Source organism: Heteronotia binoei, chromosome 7 (genome assembly GCF_032191835.1).
Source record: "Heteronotia binoei isolate CCM8104 ecotype False Entrance Well chromosome 7, APGP_CSIRO_Hbin_v1, whole genome shotgun sequence".
NCBI classification, from domain to species: Eukaryota; Metazoa; Chordata; class Lepidosauria; order Squamata; family Gekkonidae; genus Heteronotia; species Heteronotia binoei.
This window is the reverse complement of record NC_083229.1, coordinates 130,971,648-130,991,431: the sequence shown is the minus strand read 5'-3', so window position 1 is coordinate 130,991,431 and position 19,784 is coordinate 130,971,648. Positions and strand designations below refer to the sequence as shown.

General features: G+C 45.2%; 1 non-coding gene across 1 annotated transcript; it reads right to left on the bottom strand.

Moving 5' to 3' along the window:
- Window positions 1-19,295: 19,295 nt before the first annotated feature.
- Window positions 19,296-19,367, bottom strand: TRNAA-AGC (transfer RNA alanine (anticodon AGC)). The gene has a single exon. It is a non-coding gene; the product is annotated as a tRNA-Ala (tRNA).
- Between the last annotated feature and the right edge of the window lie 417 nt (window positions 19,368-19,784).

Below are 19,784 nucleotides of genomic sequence, written 5' to 3'. Positions count from 1 at the left end.
ACAAGCAGAGGCCACAAACAGAGGCAGAAGACAAGCCATGACCATCACTGTAGCCTTCTAAAACAGTAGCTAAGAGGACCCACCCTAACAAGTCATGGCAGGTTCCTCTTGTAATTTAAATACCAGATGTGATTATAAGTAATAGGAAAATGCAAACTTGGGAAACTATATTTCTGAGATGTACAGGAAGCACAGGAAATGGCACGGCAAAATACTTCACCCGGATGATGATAACAGCAAATGCAGTTTAATCTCATTAATGCCTGTCAGACGAGGAACTTCAAAACAAAGATGGATCATAGTGTTTCAAAATTAATCCATTTATTTGAGAACAATCAGTCTGGTAAAGAAGCAAGTTGAGTTTGATAACTTTCAAGGCCGGGCCTTGCCCTTTTGTACATTTCAAAGGAAGGAAACAATACAACATTTTCACACTCTCAGAGACAGTCGGCGCTTCCCACACCTCCCTTATCTTGCTCCCAGGAAACCACCCACTGGTCGCCTTGGGCATGCTAACTTCAAAGGCACAGATGGTTCCTAGGCTGGGTGTGAAATTCCTCTCCTTGCGGTTTGGAATTGCTCTGGGGAAGACTACAGGTTACTGTTCTCACGGTTAGTAGAAAGCAGGGTCACAGCAGAGTACAATATGGCGTTAGTCATGTCAAGCAGCACATTACATATATCATGATACTACAACTAAGTTACACGTCTGACAATGCCAGCCCATTTAGACCAACGAGAAGGTAAAACAGAAACTTGGTAAGATTTGAATGTTACAAGAAGGCCTCAAGTGAAAAGAATGGGATGGTCTGCTCCCTGGGGCTGGACCCTATCACATTGGCAGAGGAAGAAAGTTATGCTATCTGACCTTTGAGGAGTCTGGTTGGAGAGAACACTTCCCCAAGCATTTTGCCATGGTAGTAAACAAGCAACCTTCAGCAATGAAGTCCTAGCATGACTGTATTCCTCTCACTTGATCAGCCCTTCTGAAACTGGAAATGTCTACTTCTCTCTATCACAGATCCCTTTATTACTAGAGGGCAAGCGACAGGCCCACCCCACAGGGTGGTTGTGAGGATAAGAAGCCAGCTGGATGCCACCCTGAGCTCCCTGGAAAAATAAGAGGATACTGTAGAGTGTTGCCACCATTTATCTCCCACTTTTACTAAACTGGCTGGAAGTCCTCCTGCCATAAAGCAAATACCTGAAGATTAACAGACTGTTCCATGCAATTTCTCAGGTGCAGGGCGTTTTTTGTAGCAGGAACTATTTTGCATTTTAGGCCACACAGCCCTGATGTAGCCAATCCTCCAAGAGCTTACAGGGCTCTTTGTACAGGGCCTACCGTAAGCTCCAGGAGGATTGGATACATCAGGGGTGTGTGGCCTAATATGCAAAATAGTTCCTGCTACCAAAAAAAGCCCTCTTCGGGTGTGATGTGGAAATGCAGGGGAAATATGGTTGAACATCACTATATATTCTTGTATTGGGAAGAAATGTAATGTTGCTTAAAATTCAGAATACAAATTTCCTAATTATTGTTAATGTAAATGCTCAATAGCATTACAAGCACAGCGGATGAAGGATCCATTTGGGGAATCAGGTTCCCCCTAGTACAAAAACGGTGGCACGGGGCAGCCCCTATAGATGGTCCTTCCAACACAGCCGGAGGATCCTCAGTTTGTAACGTATTTGGAGAAACAAAAATGACTCTCATCCTCGCTCCTTCTCTTCGAAGCAGACGGTTTTCTTTCGTCTCCCTGACTCATACCATAATTGCTGTTGTGACAGATTGCAGAGGAAATTTGAAAAGCTGGGCTCTCTGGGGAAATGCAGGCATACAAAGGGAATAGGTTTTATTTATTAAAAATATAAATAAAAGGGAACATTTAGTTCGAAAAACGAAGCCAGGCAATTACTATCTGTTTGGCGGTATCAGAATGAACTAATGTGAGCCTTATGCCCAGGATGATACTTGGTGTAGGATAAGCAGAATCCAAATGATGTTAAGAAGTTCTTTTCAGAGGGTGTCTTGACCTTAAGGTATTTCATGTAGCCAAGGGAATTAAAAGGTCATACTTCAACACCCACTCAGGTATAAATAGTAGTTATAGTTGCAATTACAGAAGTCACCTGCTCAGCTCAGACATAACATGAAGCCATAGTTTAGTTAACTTCTGGTTAGATTGTAAAGCCAAGATTCAGCTCACAGGTATCAACCAATTCCAATTTATCTTGACAAAACCTAGTTACACATCTTTCTTTCTGTCCTTCAAAGACATGGTTGCTTTCCCAGCCTACATTACAATTGGCATTTGCTTGGTTAGTCTCACAATGGGGCCATAAATCTACACCCTCCTTCCCAGTGGAACTGTGTATTGTTCTCATTTACCCTTTCCTTGAGCTGAACTGGAAGCCACCCTGGTTAAACTGAGCCAGCTTTCATGTGCCCAATATGAACATGTTCCCCAGCCTTCATCTCTCAAACGGCAACCTGATCCCACTTCTTCTCCTTCCGCAGCTTGCCTTCCAGCAGCAAAACACTCCTCAGGCCCTGCTGGTGGTGGCAGAGACGGGGGAAGATGGCTGCCTTCCGCACCTGGGCCTTTGATGCTTCATCCGCTCCTGGTGCTTGCAGCCTTGGGCTTTGCAGGTGGTGGCATGGGAGGAGGGCGCTTGGGACTCTGAACAACCCCATCTGTTACTCACGCTGCTTCCCAGGTCAAATGGATTGCAGAAGCAGAGCCTCTGAAGCCCAGCAGTATGGGCAGAGTTGCCAGCTGTCTGGTTTCTAACCAGACGGTTCAGTCGTTGTGCTTTCTGTCCAGGAAGACAAGTGGAAAAAAAATTGGATGCATAAATACCCGGGTTTTTTTCTAACTGAGCAGCTGAGAGATGCAACCGTCACGAATGGGACAGCTTTCCTTGCCCCGTCAGAGCTCTGGTGTCCTCCAGCCATCCAATCCTCAGCATCATAAGTTGGAGATGCAAGTAGATTTGGCTTGTCTCAGCACGCTGTTCCCTGCCTCCCCCCTCCATCTAGCAAACAGTTCTGAGAGATTGCACTCATGAGTGTTTGAAATGTAGGGATTGCTTGCAGAAGGGTAAGCCGCACTTTGACTACCATGGTGTGGCAGCAAACATTACTGAACTTTGAGCATCTTAAGGTCTTTTTCATCACACTAACATGAATTTGAAGGCAGAGCCCAGCTCTCTGGGTACAGAACGGTCAGTAGTCTGAGAAAACAAAGGGACAGAATTGGAAACTTCCATTGTCCCCTATTAGGAAAGAGGTCTGGTTGAAGCCCTCTGCCCCCAAATCCCTATTACATTTCTTCTCTGACTTCCAGTAGAATAGCCTCCCTCCTCCTTCTGTGTAAGGCTGCAATTCTATGCACAGTTACAGGGGAATAAAGCCCAGGTACTCTGTGGGATTTACTTTGGGTAAACACACAACTGAATTTCACAATATCTCAAGTTTTGTTATATCTTTCAGCATGGGTAGAGCTTACCCATATGCCAACTGCATGTCTACTGTACTACCTAAATGGATTCCCCCCCCCCCCCCCTAGTATTTCAAATGTTATTATTCAGTGTACTGTTAGATATGTTTCTCGGTCAACTGACAAACCGGAGAACTCTCTAATTGCCTGTCTTCTACTTCTCATAAGCCTCTTGCACCCTACACACACTTACTAGAGAGCAAGTCCTAAGTCCTGAAATCTCATATTTACTGAGAAGTATATCTCATAGCTGACTGTCCAGTAGATCCCTTGTTTCAAAACAGCCACATATATTGACACCAGACGTGTGCCAAATAAGTCTGTTCAGAAGACACTGTTTCATCTTTTATCAACAAAGTTAAAAAGAACTCCTTTAATACTTGGTCCCATTAGCAGAATACGTCATTAATATGTGTAAATACGTGTCAGTGAAAGATGCCAGTCCACTGACTTCCCCACAACCTTCCACCTCCAAAATTAAATATGTCCTGCGCCAAAGGATCCTGGCACATTCGAATGGTCAAAAACAGAGTCAAGTCCAACCAGAACTCTGGATGTGGGTTTCCAACAGAGCATATGAAACAATTCTTGGATTTCATTTAACTATCGGTAAATGCCACTTGAAACTACTGTCCCTATTCTGCATCTTCTGTGCTGTGCTAATGGTAGGAATTGTACGTCCCAGACAACACTTAAAAGGCCAACAGCACTCTCTTCTCTCCTTGGTAGGGTTGCTAAGAACCTGGAGATAAAATGCCCCGCACCTTTAAGAGAGGTTCAATGTGTGGAGATGAGTACTTGAAGCTTTTAATGGCAGGGAGGTTGGTAACAGTCCATGAAGCCTCTGCTAAAGGAGCGGGACATCTTTTTTCCAGGTTGTTGGCAACCGTTGGTACTGAGGCAATATCATGTTTAGCTGTTTCTGAACCCAACATCTAGGGGCTAAAAATTTAATAAAGGTGACACAATCTAATGTGAAAGATGAGACGTGGCAGAGAAAGTCATCAAGATGCCTCCTATGTCATGTAGATTTGGGTGGGGTCAACAATTCTTTATCGAACACATCCAGCATTTTTGTGGAAACCACCTGGCAGCCTTAAGGATGAATACATGAAGGGAGAAAGAGTGTCCCTCCCAGGTCTTCCCTACCACAAGCTGGGATGTCCAATCTTTCACCCTGTCAGTAACAGCCAGGCATGGTGTGTTTGGGGGAGAACCCACTTCCCAATCTCCCTTGCCGTTATCCGGCTCTGGGTGGTGAAAGAAGTGAAGTTTCTTTTGATTTGTGAATCTAAGACCAGAGCATGCCAGTGTCCCTGTGTCTACAAAAATGGAGAAAGAGGGATAAAAACAGAGAGAACAGCTTTCAAGAAGGAATAAAAGCAGAGAGGCTTCAGTTCCGAGACCTTCTTGCTTGGCACATAAGTAGCTGGGTCAGGAGCAAAGCAGTTGCAGGAAACAAGCCAGGATTAACACAAAGCCATAATTCAAAGTAACTGTGGTGAATCAACCCATTTTCAGACCCTGGTTCAGCACAGGCCAGCCACTTTTATAATTAAAATATATTTAATCAAAATTATAATTCACAAGGCAAACTCAGTCAGATGCGGAACAAGAGATCAACAAAAAGTCAGCATAAGAAACCCCATCTGCATACCTAGAAATATACAACTTAATATTACTGTTAATTGGCATGACGATTAATAACCCATGAAGTTTTTGCAGCCCCCAAACAGGGACCAATTTCGCACTCACCTTACGTCGCTCTCACATTTGTCTTCTCAGTGGGGCTTCCTTCCAATTTCCCACTATCTGCCCCAAGGCTGCAACAAGGATTGGCAATCCCACACAGCAAACAGCAGACTGGGTTTTAGCCGTTTCTGTTTGCTGCGTGAAAATGCCGATCCTTGCTGCAGCCCGGGGCAGATAGTGGGAAATCAGAAGGAAGCCACACTGAGAAGACGAACGTGAGAGTGGCATAAGGTGAGTGCGAAATCGGTCTGGTTGTCAACATTCAGGTGGTGACTGGGGGTCTCCTGGGATTACAGCTGATCTCCAGGCGGCAGAGATCATTTTGCCTGGAGAAACTGGCCACTTTGGAAGGTGGGATCTCTGGCATTGTGCACCACCAAAGTCCCTCCCCTCCCCAAACTCCACCCTTCTCAGGCTCCACCCCCCAAACCTCCAGGTACTTCCCAATGCGGAGCTGGTGACCCTATTTTTTAGGGAGCAGAACACACAAGAGCTCACAATAAGTCATAAATATACACAGGCACACCCAGCATGAATGCACCAGCATAAATATACAAACGTTTTACATTTGGATTACTGACAACTGTTCATCTCTATTGCTTCCCTTTCAGGAAGGTATTTTAAAGAAGTCTGCTAGCCTTGTAAAACTTTTGCCTGGCATTCCCTTCCCATATTGGTTATTCAAGCGTCTCACCTACCCCTCCAATATTCCTTGACTGAAAGAATTCATTTTCTTTTTAAAAGAGCCATCTTTGGTTCTGTACAAGTGGACCACATTTGGTTCTAGAGCCATAGTTTGCAGGCTCCTGGTAGTTAGTGGGTGGCACACATTCACCTAACTGGTTAATGATGATTAGTTAAATTAAACCATCAAGTCAAGTTAAATTAAGCCATTAAACCAAGGAAGTTACCATATTTTCCTAAGCTGTTTTCTCCCCCCTCCCCCGAATTAAATCCAAGCAATGGCGACCTCACAACCCGCTTGGCTTGCTCTCCCTGCCCGCCCCTGTCACGAAGCGCCTTCATTCTGCGGAGGGCCGGGAGTTCCGCTTCCTTACCAAATCTGATTTTAGGGAAGAACAGATTTTCCCCATTCTGTATCTTTCTTGTTCTATAAATTCACTCTGCTGTTCCTGAATTTCCACTTAACTTAGAGAATTTCTAAATAATAATAATAATAATAATAATAATAATAATAATAATAATAAATTTTATTTGTATCCCGCCCTCCCCGCCTAGGCAGGCTCAGGGCGGCTAACAACATTTCATAAAATATACAGTAATAAATAAGGCTTTAAATTAACAATATAAAACTTTAAATTTAACATCACTAAAAACCAGTCGATATGATTAAAATTTATCACTTAGTCTGACAGTGATGATGGCATTTGACGCTAGGAGAGCCAGTTTGGTGTAGTGGTTAAGTGTGCGGACTCTTATCTGGGAGAACCGGGTTTGATTCCCCACTCCTCCACTTGCACCTGCTGGCATGGCCTTGGGTCAGCCGTAGCTCTGGCAGAGGTTGTCCTTGAAAGGGCAGCTGCTGTGAGAGCCCTCTCCAGCCCCACCCACCTCACAGGGTGTCTGTTGTGGGGGAGGAAGGGGAAGGAGATGGTAGGCTGCTCTGAGACTCTGTCCTTGAAAGGGCAGCTGCTGTGAGAGCCCTCTCAGCCCCACCCACCTCACAGGGTGTCTGTTGTGGGGGAGGAAGGGGAAGGAGATGGTAGGCTGCTCTGAGACTCTGTCCTTGAAAGGGCAGCTGCTGTGAGAGCCCTCTCAGCCCCACCCACCTCACAGGGTGTCTGTTGTGGGGGAGGAAGGTAAAGGAGATTGTGAGCCGCTCTGAGACTCTTCGGAGTGGAGGGCGGGATATAAATCCAATATCTTCTTCTTCTAGTTCTGTCAGTGCATACAGTTTACCGAGCGGTAATCGTTAATTAGATAGCAGTAATCCTTAATTAAGCAGCCTTGTTCAGCCGTCTGTATATGCTAGCCTGAAGAGGGTGGTCTTGCAGGCCCTGCGGAACTGTTCAAGGTTCCGCAGGGCCCGCATGTAATTCCTCCATTGATCCACAAATAGTTTGACATAGCTTTCACTTCCTTCAGTTCATTGGCGCCTCTCCTCACACACATTATCAATACACATAGACAAAAATGATGCAAAAAGAGGTGACATTGGCTGGGTCCAGGCTGGCATTTTAAGCCGGCACAGGGATGGGATGTGGGCAGACCAAAAAAGTATGACCAAAGGCACACATCTGCCTCCCTCCTGCTCCCGCACTCATCCCATCACCAGTTGTCCGAGTCCCGCCGCAAAAACTACCACTTCCAAAGTGGTAGCAAATTGGCACATTGCCTCCTAGGTGCCTTCCGTCTGTCTGGATGGCTGGGAAGCAGCAGAAAGGTGGCATTTGGAGCCCTTTGGTGCTGTGGATGCTTCTCTAAGGCCCGCCAAGTTCTGTGCACCGTCTGGCCGGTGGAGGGCTTCTTTTTGTGCTGGCCCACTTTCGGGTCAGCAGAATGCCACCCCAATTGCATTTGATATGTTTGTGCACGTGGCTGTTAATATTCTTGTTGTGTGGTGTTTTTAGGGTTGCCAAGTCCAATTCAAGAAATATCTGGGGACTTTGGGGGTGGAGCCAGGAGCAAGGGTGTGACAAGCATAAATGAACTCCAAGGGAGTTCTGGCCATCACATTTAAAGGGACGGCACACCTTTTCAATTCCTTCCATAGGAAATAATGAAGGATAGGGGCACCTTCTTTTGGGGCTCATAGAATTGGACCCCTTGGTCCAATCTTTTTGAAACTTGGGGGGGGTCTTTTGGGGAGAGGCACTAGATGCTATACGGAAAATTTGGTGCTTCTACCCCAAAGAACAGCCCCCCCGCCAGAGACCCATGGATCAATTCTCCATGATTTTCTGTGGGAATAAATCTCCACAGGGAATAATAGAGTTCCCAGCAGACATTTCCCTCCCCTCCCTCTGCTTTCTGACGACCCTGAAGCGGGGGGAGGGTCTCCAAACCTGGGAATCCCCTGCCCCCACCTGGGAATTGGCAACCCTAGGTGTTTTACTCATGTAGTACATACATTCCTGTGTATTGGTAAAACACCACAGGGGGGAAAAAAAGATACGGTCATATCAAAATTGAGGTTCCTCAGCAGGGTATAATACACCATGGGGTTCTCCCTCCCAAGCAGCAGTTTCCCCAGGGAAAACGGTCTCTGTCACATGGAGTCGACTGTAATTCCAGGAGCTCTCCTGGGCCCACCTGGAGGCCGGCAAGCCTACTTTGGATGGAGGAAGGAGCATCTCCTGACATTGCTTGATAAATACACCCAGTAATCTGAAGCACAGTCAAGGAATTGATTTACGAAATAATGCAACATTATATGGCGGACAATAACTCAACAATATATCAAACTTTAGGGTCAGAAATCCGAGACATTAAAACGAAAATACACAAATACCTTTCTGACGGCACGCAGGTCACTGCTTGTAATGGCTAGTCATTCCAGCTTTGGCGTCGTCATCGGAGATGATGACCTTTGTTAAAACAGAAAACAAGTCTGCTTTAAGTATATTGATAATGTAATGTACATTTATTTATATTCCATCTTTCATTTACTTATATTCATTTCTATTTCATTCATTCATATTTATATTTATCATTCATTCACTCACTCATTTATAGTCCATTCATTTCTATTAAATTTGTCAGCCATGAGTTGACCAGCAAAATTCATTAAAATCTGCTGAAATAAAATTATGCTGCACTGAAACAGACATGGTATTGAGCAGGGGTGGAATTCCAGCAGGAGCTCCTTTGCATATTAGGCCACACGGCCCTGATGTAGCCAATCCTCCAAGGGCTTACAAAAAAAGAGCCTTTTAAGCTCTTGGAGCATTGGCTATATCAGGGGTGTGAGGCCTAATATGCAAAGGAGCTCCAGCTAGAATTTCACCCCTGGTATTGAGTGACACCAAGAACAAACAGGCAACCAAATCAGTCTGGTCAACCACATCTGTGAAATCAACAAAAACAAGACACCTTCATCAGCTTGTGAACAGAAAAACAATATCTCAGGAAAAAAACCCACTGTTTTGTTGACAATGTGACATAACCATGTTAAACATGCCAAAAATGTGCTGCAAAGGGTGTTGGCTTTTGAAGTGCAAAGAACAGTCTTGGGGTCTTCCACATTCTCATTTTTGGTTCCTGTGTGCTCCTATTGTTTTCTTTTTTGCCCATATTTTGTTCCCTCTAATAGTGCATTTGATAGTACATCACTGTGTGTCCGGCATATCTCCCTGCAGAGTTAAACTGCAGGTTTTTATGCTGGACATAAGGCAATGCAACACTGAATTGGCCACTAGAAGGATCAAAATGCATGCAGAAAGAGGGAAAAAGTAATTAGGACACAAAAGCAATGAAAATGAGGAAGAGCCCCCTGATTGGAACTCATTTAGAACTCCCAATTTAGGCTTCGAACAGGTCATATTTCCTGCCTTTCCCTCTTTTGAACTTTTCAGATGCCCCTGGTAAGTCTGTCTCTCTGATTTCCTCACCCCCATGAGTCGGTTGTGCCACCTATGATTAGATAAAAATATGGAGCAGAGGTCCATCAGTGGCTATTAGCCACAGTGTGTGTGTGTGTGTATATATATATATATTTGGCCACTGTGTGACACAGAGTGTTGGACTGGATGGGCCATTGGCCTGATCTAACATGGCTTCTCTTATGTTCTTATGGCCTAGTTTAGCTTTGCACTTTTAACCCTAAGCACTTTGGCATTTAGCAACAGCATCATGCGAGGAGAGATACATTGCCTGCTAAAACTTCACCAATTACATACAAAGCCATATCTTCCAGAAGTCAACTTTGCTTGGCTTTCCTTGGCATCTATTTTGAATACCAGGAAGAAAAAAAAGCCCGAATTCTGCACAAGAATTCATTAGAGCATGACTTGAAATGAACAGAATCATGTCACTTTTGTCAAATCTTCTCGAAATAGATGAGGATTCCTTTTTAGCTTTTTTGGGGAAAGGAATGGTGCAAAATCACCAACTCTGCTTCTCTTTTTTTCACATGCAGAGGAATGCAAATATTCTCTCTCTCTCTCTTACACACACACACACACCTTGGCCTTGATGGTTCAGGCTTGCTGGATCTTGTCAGATCTCAGAAGCTAACTAGGATCAGCCCTGGCTAGTATTTGGATGGGAGACCACAAGGAAGTCTCAGTTGCCACGCAGAGCAGGCAATGGCAAACCACTTCTGTTCACCTTCCCTGGATGGTCTCATCAGATCTCGAAAGGGGTGGCCCTGGTTAATATTGGGATGAGAGACTGCCAAGGAACACCAGCGATGCTATGCAGAGGCTGCCAATGGCAACATCTCTTGCTTTGAAAACTCTACGGGGTCACAATAAGACGACTGGAGCTTGATGACCCTTTCCTCAACACGCACATTATTACTGAAGGGGAAATCTCTTTGTTAAACAGCAGGGCTGCACAGAAATGTCCTAACCATGACAGATAATAATAATAATAATAATTTTATCATCTTTGTTGCTTAAATTTTCTTGACATTTTCAAAGAATTTTTGTAATTGCTCAAACATTATCGATCCACCCACCCAGCCTACCTGAATCACCTGACAGAGGTTTACTCATTTCTTCAAAAGAAGTTTTTTAAAAAAACAACGTTGGGTAAATATATAACCTTGGCAATTCTAACTTCATTTCAAATTTTATCCAAGGCAGATTTTTCAGTTGCGCAGACCATTATACGACCACCCATTCTTAACCTAAAGAGCAGCTCTGTAATCACTCCGTTGGCCTTCCTTCCTGCCTCTCTCTCCTCTGTCTTCTTTGTAAGTGCCCCTGGCTGAACCCTTTGCCAAGTTGGCCTAAGGAAGATGATGATGATATTGGATTTATATCCTGCCCTCCACTCCGAATCTCAGAGTCTCAGAGCAGCTCACCATCTCCTTTATCTTCCTCCCCCACAACTGACACCCTGTGAGGTGGGTGGGGCTGAGAGGACTCCCATAGTAGCTGCCCTTTCAAGGACAACCTCTGCCAAAGCTATGGCTGATCCAAGGCCATGCCAGCAGGTTCAAGTGAAGGAGTGGAGAATCAAACCCGGTTCTCCCAGATAAGAGTCCGCACATTTAACCACTACACCAAACTGGCTCTCTACAGACACCCTGTGAGGTAGGTGGGGCTGGAGAGGGCTCTCACAGCAGCTGCCCTTTCAAGGACAACCTCTGCCAGAGCTATGGCTGACCCAAGGCCATGCCAGCAGGTGCAAGTGGAGGAGTGGGGAATCAAACCCAGTTCTTCCTGATAAGAGTCCGCACACTTAACCACTACACCAAACTGTCTCTCAATATACCAAACTTCCTGCCAGCCTCCAGAGATCAGGTCCCCTGGAGAAAATGGATGCTTTGGAGAGTGAACTCTATGGCATTTCACCCCACTGAGGTCACTGTCCACCCCTAAATCCATCCCTATAATGTGAAGTACTACTTGTCAAACATTCTGCTCCAGCAAGCAAACCCCATAAAATAAGTCAAAGATCGCCTCAGAAAAAATGTAAAGCCAGAAAAAAAAGTACACTGGATACTTCAAAGGGAATTTCAGAAAACTCTCTTTGAGGTTTGCCTGTCTCAAGGCCTACTAAGTCCAATTCATACATTTTTAACTAGGGAGAACAGAGGAATAAAGCATTCCATAACCTCTTGTGTGTGTGGGTGAGGAGAATGTTACTTCCAGAAGGTTTCTGACAGGAACTCTAAATGTTGGTTCTACGTTGGACTTGCAAAACAAGAGTATAATAACCAGCATTATGTAGCCCTTCAGATTCCTGAAAGTGCTTCACGTTCATTACCTCAGCAAAAAATGGAAGGGATTGTCAAACACCTGAAAAAGACACAAGATGGATCTGGATGAGGGGGGGGGGGGTGATGATCACACTCAGCTTGGTGAGTCACAATTTTTAACCACAATTAGTTGGGTTGTATTTAACTGTTGTGCATAAAATAGTTTAATTTACAAATAAATGTTCCGAGCACATGGTTCTGGCCATATGAGATACATGGGCTGACAACAGACGGCCAGCTCAGGACGGTATCAAGATGCCCCAGAAGTAAGATAGCCAGAAAAGGCGTGTCCAGGAGCCTCCAGACAGCCTGAAGCCCATTCCTGGAACAGGGACAGGCTGCGTGCACTCTGGAGGAGCTTCCAGAGTGCTTGTGCACCTCTCAGCTGCTCCCTGGGTGTTTCCCAGCCATTCAGATGGCTGGGGAAGTGCCTTGGAGTCACCTCAGAATTTAGGCACCACTTTGTAAGTGGTGGCTTCGATCCGGACCCAGATGGGCTGTGTGTGAAACAGTGACGGCAGGCAGTTGTGTGCATGTGTACACACTTTTTTGATCTGCCTGCCTCCTGTCCCCGAAGCGGCTCAAACCACCCATCTGTTATCACCCATACTCTGCAACTTTCAAACTCAGTGACTGCAGAAATTGTAAGGTAAACATATAGTCATGTGGTCTGTTTTCTTACGTTGCTTGACTTGGATTTGGGTGGTATCTAGGAGAGGGCAGCCAGAATCTTTCTCCAGGGGCCCTCATGGCCTCTAGATAGGCAACCCCTGTTGCCTATTCTTGGCTGTGGCCTCTTTGGTCTGACGTCACATCTTCTTCCTACCAGATTTAATATGCTCATCCAGATATTAATATCTGTCCTTTGTTCCATTCTCCAGTCATCACGCCCCATCCTTACCTCATCTTTCCTTGACCCCTGAAAAAGTTCAGCATTTACTGCTCAAATTATCCCATCATGCATTTCCAGCTAATTACCCTGTTGCATGGTCAAGACACTGGGTGGCCTGCAGCTACTGCTCTGTGGCCACCATCTTCTCCCTCAGCAATTTTCCCCCCTCAGCATATAATCACATACTCGTCCATGGTGAATAAGCAGTTCTGCACATATGCAAAGTAGAGGGTTTTTATAAAAAAGAGAGGAGTTGTGTGTCTGGTTGCTCCTTTCCCAGAAAGAAATTAGTTCTGGAGAGATTAGGAGCACAGCCAGGCCGCACCAAGCCTGCCATCTGATCGTAGCCCTTAAAATGGGATGATGAAATCATTGTGAGTGGCTGCATGTATCTTCATCCTATTCAAGTGAGCTAACGGAAGTGGTAGTCCAGGTGTCCTCAACAAGGTGTCCATGTGCACCATGACACCCACTGGCACCTTTCCCAGTGCTTGCCAAGTGTTTTTAAAAGTGGGTGGGGCCAGGTTAGGACATTTGGCCAGCAAGGCTTCTGTTGGGCCCCTGGAGATTTGCTTGGCTGTGTAGACTTTAAAAGCGGGGAACAGAGAGTTGGTATCAGGATCTCTTGCATATTAGGCTACACCCCCCTGATATAGCCAATCCTCCAACAGTTTACAGTAGGCTCTGTAAGAAGAGCCCTGTAAGCTCTTGGAGGATTGGCTGCATCAGGGGTGTGTGGCCTAATATGCAAAGGAGTTCCTGCTACAAAAAGAGCCCTGTTTAAAAGCATTGCTTTGGCAGCAGCTGCTACCATGGTACATGGATCTTCACTGCGGTAGCCATTTTGTGGCAGCCATTTTGTAGCTGTGCCCACTATTAAAATTCCAAAAGTGACCATGGGCTCAAAAAGGTGGGGGACCTCTGAGCTCCTTTTTGGTGCCTGGTGCAGAAAATCCAAATTGTGACCATCCCTATATAATAAGAAATGATAAAAATCTAAATTAAAATATTTATCTCCTTCAATGGGCCCCCTAATCTGCTGTCTTGAGGCATGGTGCCTCAGCCTTCCTAACGGTAGGAAAATGACTGGGGAGGTGATTTGGGGAAAACAAATAAATAGCACATGCTGTTATATACAGTTTTATCAGGCAGGAAGGGATCGGAAAGGCAGCCTGCTGGTAATATGCTTTATACCATGGCTTCACACCAGTACTTCTGCTTCTACGAAAAGGGGGCGGGGGGGGGGACCCTAAAGTACATTTGAAATGGTACTTGTGGCTCTGCCGGTTGTGATTCATAACCCCCTATGATTAGAGTCATTTCCTGAGGGAGGCAGAAATGCTCTGGGATTACACAGCAGAGACAGAAGTCTTCATCGTGCAGTAATCACTGCCACTATTTTGTTCACCGAGGGGACGCAGAATTCCCAGTGATCCATCAATCCACCACAGATTTAGTCTGTGCAGAGTCAGCAGGGAATGCAGTTGCTCGTTGTAAAGTTCTGGGGTTGGCGCAGTAAGAGACCAGAGTCGGAGAGTGATTTCAGCAAGCTTTACTTCAGGAACACCAACACAGACTGAGCTTCCCGCTCTTTTATACAATTCTTGCCCCCTTCTGATTGGTCCTTAACTATCTACAAGGATTGGCTATTTACAGGGCCCTAAGGGCCTATCAGGGTACAGTATGAGCCTAGATGTTGATTGGCTACTTATGTTTCAATCCTTCCCCTGATTGGGCACGCTTAGGCCTTCTCTGGAACCCTGGTGTGGAGTACAAGCTTTGGCTTGTTCAGCTTCCCTCCAAAAGTAACAGTTCCCTCCAAAAGTAACAGTTCTCCCATTTAAGCCTAGGACACAACACTCGTGTATTGGCTTTTAGAAGCTGATCAGTCCTGTTTTCCTTCCTTTCCCTTGGAGCTTGAAGAGTTCTGCTGGATCAGACCAGTGGCCCATCCAGTCCAGCCTCCTGCCTCACACAGTAGCCGACCAGCTCCTCTGGAGGGCTGACAACAGGGCAGAGAGCCTGAGGCCTTCCCCTGATGTTTCTTCTTGGCTCTGGGATTCAGAGGATTTGTGCCTCTGAGCATGGAGGTTCCCCTCAGACACCATGGCTAGTAGTAGCCATTGAAAGACATGTCCTCCATGAATCTATCTGAATCCCCTTTTAATGCTGTTTCTTCCTGTGGCTATCACTACATCCTCTAGCAGGGAATCCCACATTTTAATCACTTGCTGCATAGAGCAGTGTTTCCTTATGGCCATCCTGAATGTACTGCCCATTAGCTTCATTGGATGCCCTCGAGTTCTAGCCTTTGGGAGAGAGAGAAAAATTCCTTTAATCAGATTTACTTCATTGGATGCCCTTGAGTTCTAGTCTTATGGGAGAGAGAGAGAAATTCTTCTAATCAGATTTCTTTGATCAGATACCGGTTCCTTTCTCATCTTCCACACATGAGCCATTTTTTCACCCTGTCTAACTTTTTCTTAACTTATACCAGGGCCATTTTTCCACCCAGGCAGCTTTTTGGGACACCCCAATGAAGAAACCATGCCAACAGAGTGGTGGGTTTTGGCTTCTGCCCAGCTGGCAGTGGTGTGGGGACAGGTGGCAGGTGTAGCTTACATATGTTGCCTTCTCCTGAACCTGAAGCACCACCGGCCAGGTTCCAGGCACTGGCAACTGTACAGAGACTTGTCTTGTGGCCGTGAGTCTATCTAATCCTCTTTTCAAGCTATTTACTCCTGTAGCCATCACTACGTCCTTTGGCAGGGAATTCAGCATTTTAATCACTTTCTGTGTAAATAAAATTTCCTTTTCTGCATCCTGAACTTACTACCCATCAGCTCCACTAGATGCTTTCAAGTTTTAATATTTTGGAGAAAGGAAGAAAAATGTATCCATTCTATTCTAGGGACCCATAACATAGAAAGGGCCCATAAGGGGGTGCCATTTTTTAATTTTGCCCCCCCTCAAAAAGCATGTAGATCTGGTCCTGCATTCCCCTTAGACATCTCTTTTCCAAACTGGAATATCCCAGATTCTTCAGCCTTTCCTCAAAGGGAAGATGCTCCAACTCTCTGATAATCTTAGTTGCCAAATCCAAGAGAGCTGTCCTTTAAATCTTTCTAAGAGTTTTCTGTCCTCCCACCAAAACAACACACTTTTGAAAGATGAAAGAAAGATGACATGTGCTTGCCCACAGACGTTTCAGAAAAGCCTTTGGATTTTCTTCATTTAGATGAACTGAGATGATTGCAAGACACAGCGCAGGACTCATTTGGAATGGGAATACTTATGCAGGTCTTCCGTACAGAAGGTATAGGTGTATAAATGAATGAGAACCATAACGTCTATTTGCCAAGTGAAAGCGAAACCTGAAATGAAGGACAAAACTATGTATTGCAAAGAACATGGGACTGCAGCCTTCCTATAAATTGTTACAGAGCTTCAGAATCCAGGGCTTTATGTCATCAGTGTACCACTGGGGGACAGAGATTACCATAGTAGTGCTAGCAGCATATGGGATACACTGAACTAGACTTCACGGAGAGGAGTTTCCAGGCAGGATCCAATGAAGGAATGGAGAACTGTGGATACCATCTTAAGCCCCTGAGTGACAGAAAGTGGGGAGAGATAACAAGGAGGGATTTTCATTTTTGATGGCCACTCCATGTTCTTTGTGTATCATTCTTCCATAATTTGGGATGCCAGCCTCCAGGTGGGACCTGGGGATCCCCTAGAGTTACAGCTCATCTGCAGACTACAGAAATCAGTTCCCCCTGGAGAAAAGGGATGCTTTGGAGGGTGGGCTCTGTGGCATCGTCTCCCACAGAGGTCTCTGTCCTCCCCCAGGCTCTCCTCCCCCATCTTCAGGAGTTCCCCAACCTGGATCTGGCAGCTCTACCCCTTCACCCCCTGCCAGTAGCCAAGGGGACCTGGCAGCCCTAGCCTTAAGATTAAATGGGTTATCACAGAAGCTTAGAGGGAATGTAGTTTGCTTGAGGGAAAGCCACTCAAAACACACACAAAATGCTGTTACATACTAAAGACACGGCTACCTGTTCTGGAAAAATTGGACAATGATCCATTTTACATTAATTCTCTCACCAAAAGTACTATGTATAAAGATCTTTTGTTGTTCTAAGTATTTACCTGTGATTGCCCTTCTTCTTGGTTATCCAATGACCTATCTTATTCCGTTCGCCCTGAGTACATGTTTTTCCCTTTCCCATAGTTGTTGTGGTTATATTATTATTTAAATTGTTACACTCTTTACTCTACCTTGTATCACACCCTAACTCAAGCTGCGATACATCAATGACAATTTTTATATGTAATAATATGCATAGCTTACCGTTGATATTGCATTTACCTTATGTTTGTATGATCTTGACTACTTCAATAAAACATTGAAATTAAAAAAAAAAGACATGGAAGGGTCAAGGGCTACCCAGGAAACACCCGTCTTACACACTTTGCAAATTAGATATAACTATGCACATTTTGACACCAAATGGGGCTTGTGACGAGTGTCACACTGCTTGAACACTTTCACATGAAGCTGCATAATGCTGAATCAGACCCTTGGCCCATTGAGGTCACTATTGCCTTAGACTGGCAGCAGCTCTGCAGGGGTTCAGGCAGAGGTCTGCTTCAGTTAGAGATGCCAGGGATTGAACCTGGGACCTTCTGCATGCCAAGCAGAGGCTCTGCCACTGAGCCAGGGTCTCAGGTCAAGGTCTTTCCCATCACCTCCTGCCTGGTCCTTTTAACTGGGGATGTCGGGGATTGAACCTGGGACCTTCTGCATGCCAAGCAGAGGCTCTGCCACTGAGCCAGGGTCTCAGGTCAAGGTCTTTCCCCTCACCTCCTGCCTGGTCCTTTTAACTGGGGATGTCGGGGATTGAACCTGGGACCTTCTGCATGCCAAGCAGAGGCTCTGCCACTGAGCCAGGGTCTCAGGTCAAGGTCTTTCCCATCACCTCCTGCCTGGTCCTTTTAACTGGGGATGCCGGGGATTGAACCTGGGACCTTCTGCATGCCAAGCAGAGGCTCTGCCACTGAGCCAGGGTCTCAGGTCAAGGTCTTTCCCCTCACCTCCTGCCTGGTCCTTTTAAGTGGAGATGCCGGGGATTGGATGTGGGGCCTTCTGCATGCAATACAGAGGCTGTAGCACTGAGCCACAGTCCATTAAAGCCCCTTCCTTAGGGTGCATTTGCTCTACACTTATTTAGTAAGTGTATTTATTTACACTTACTGTGTAAGAACAGCAAGAATCCAGTTGCAAAACACATTATTGAGTGTGGTGTGAATGTACCCTTAGTGCCTTGCACTACTGTGACAAGGTGAGGTGGCTCCAAGAAGTACCCAAAAAACCAAGTTATGCCTTGAACCTGCAAAGAGAGAATAACACTTTGTATAAACTAAGCTTCCAGATCTCAGGAGGAATCCAGTAGCACCTTTAAGACCAGATTTCCTAGTTTATTAACAAAAAAATCAGATTCTCATTGTGAGATTGCTTCCCTGCTTCAGCTTCTGGACTACGGATTCATGGCAACTTCATGAAGCACAGCTGTGAGTCTGACCTTCAGATCTGATGTATAGACGAGGCTATAAATCCCAGTGTTAATAAAAAGTGGGACACATTAAGAAAACAAAAGTGGCAGTCAAAAAAGAAGAGATCGATACCTCAGCCACTGTACAGCTAATCTGGAATTTCAATAATATTCAGACAATGAACAAATTAAATGAGTGTGTATTTGATTATTATCTATTTTAGCCTTTTACACTTTTGTCAATGACTCTGAGCATTCTTCTTGTGCTTTAAATGTATCTAGGCATGTGCAGGGAGAAAAATTAACGGGGGTATGCTTATGTGATTCCCCTCAGCTAAATTTCTCCCCAGATTCCAGTGTTTCGAATTACATGATCCCATTTCCTAAGCAGCACGGATGTGTTAAAGCTGTTATTCTTCCAGTCTTATTTTCTAAATTTCCAGAGTACTCAACATGAACAGACTGTTGCTGTTCTCAGTTCACATATTTTATTCCTTTCAATTTGTTGACACACACTGGCATATTGATCAAATAAGCACAAAAGGGAACTTGGAGATCCGGTAAGCACATGAACACGTGAAGCTGCCATCTACTTAATCAGACTATCCATTCTTCAGAGTCAGGATGATCTGCTCAGAACACCAGTGGCTCTCCAAGGTTTCAAGCTGAGGTCTTTTGCAGCACCTACTGCCAAATCCTTTAACTGGAGGTGCCAGGGATTGAACCTGGGACCTTCTCCATGCTAAGCAGATGCTTTACCACTGAACCACAGCCCCTCCCCTGGCTTCAGATGAAGCTACTTGAAGGATCCCTTCATAGAATCATAGAATCATAGATTTGGAAGGGACCTCCAGGGTCATCTACTCCAACAATGCAGGAAATGCACAAATACCTCCCCCTAAATTCACAGGATCCTCATTGCTGTCAGATGGCCATCTAGCCTCTCTTTAAAAACCTCCAAGGAAGGAGAGCCCACCACCTCCTGAGGAAGCCTGTTCCACTGAGGAACCGCTCTAACTGTCAGGTTCTTCCTACTGTTGAACCAGAAACTGTTGACATGTCCAGCATATGGTCCACTAAGACACCAAGATCCTTTTCACACAGACTACTGCTAAGAGAAGTCTCCCCATCCTATAACCATGCACTGGATTTTTCCTACCTAAATGCAGAACTTTACATTTATCCCTGTTAAA